This window comes from Brassica rapa, unplaced genomic scaffold (genome assembly GCF_000309985.2).
Source record: "Brassica rapa cultivar Chiifu-401-42 unplaced genomic scaffold, CAAS_Brap_v3.01 Scaffold0217, whole genome shotgun sequence".
Taxonomy (NCBI): Eukaryota; Viridiplantae; Streptophyta; class Magnoliopsida; order Brassicales; family Brassicaceae; genus Brassica; species Brassica rapa.
In genome coordinates this window covers 65,001-66,379 of record NW_022610161.1, presented here as the reverse complement: position 1 = coordinate 66,379, position 1,379 = coordinate 65,001, and positions in this window count along the sequence as shown.

The following is a 1,379-nucleotide window of genomic DNA, read 5'->3' as shown; positions in this document are numbered from 1 at the left end:
AGAGTAGCACCCCTGGTCCGAATCATGTTGGTGTGATTGATCGTGCATGTTCTTGTTTGATTGTTGCATGGTTAATCAAGTTAACATTGACCAGACTGGAGATGTTACTTTCACGTATGGCACATCACCTAACAATCCAAATTTCATGTTGCTGTAATGGGAGAAAGCCAGATAGAAAATGTTGAGATGTGATAGTCTACAGAGACAAGATTGCTAGAAAAGGTATGCAGACCGCAGATCACAAGAGTTGTGTAGAGTAAAGAATTTGGTTATCGTGAAAGTGTTTGCTCAGAAAAAAAAAGAATTGTTTTAGAAAAGTTGGGGAAATCCGCAAATCTGTTATTTGGTCTGTACCGAGTTGTTCAGAGTTGAAATGGTTATCTGTTGACCGGAACTTCTTTTAGTTATGCTATTGGTGAGCCGATTTTGCATAATCTTATATCAAACCCAGTATGGTAGAACTACTGAGACCAGAAAAGTTGTAACCCTATTTAGCCTATCCTAAAGGTCCTTTGCGGATAGGTGAGCACCATATCAGAAGATTGGAGAAAAGGAAAAATTTGTAAAACTTCAAGTATTTGGGGAACCATCAGTTGTTTTGACACGGGCAGATGAGGATAAGTTCAGAGTTGGTTATCTTAAACTTCTTGCAGAGACTCCAGTGTTCAGTAAAAGTCTGTACAGCTATGTTTTGAGAATTCGGGGACGAATTTTTTTAAGGGGGGAAGAATGTAATAACCCTCACGAGCCAGTTAATTTTTGGTAGAGAAAAACTCCGCTCGACCAGTTTGGAGTTGGTCGATCAGATTTAAAAATAAAGTTGACCCGGTGAATTAATACCTCGACGGGACTGTCTTGTGGTCGAAAGGCCTCTCATTGATAGTTCTGGTAGAGTGTTAATAATGTTGGTCGAATTTTATTTAAGCTAGGCAAGCTGAGTTGAAAGCAAGACGAGATTCGAAGGATGAGAAATTTTAGTCGAAAACTGTCCGAAATTGTCGTTAAGTTTCTTAACTAAATTCCGACCAGTCTAATACCTTCACCAGCTATTCTGCTTGCTTTCTCAGTAAACCAGTCACATGAGCTGCACCTACCTGCTTTCTTGCTTCACTAATGTCACATGAAAGTCACAAGCTGGTTGCTTGTTTAATAAAAACAAAATAATCTTTCTTCAAAGGAGGGAAAAGACAGCAACTTGCTTTGGTTTAAGTACACCCTAAGCTGAAGCAACCCCTCATGCTATAAAATACCTTCTTCTCTCTTCTGGACGTCCTGTTGCACAAGAAAAACCAGAGAAAATTTCAGAGAGAAAGAGAGAAAGAAAAGAGAAAAATCTGTGAGAAAACTCATGCAAAAATTCATAAAAAAAATCAGAGAAG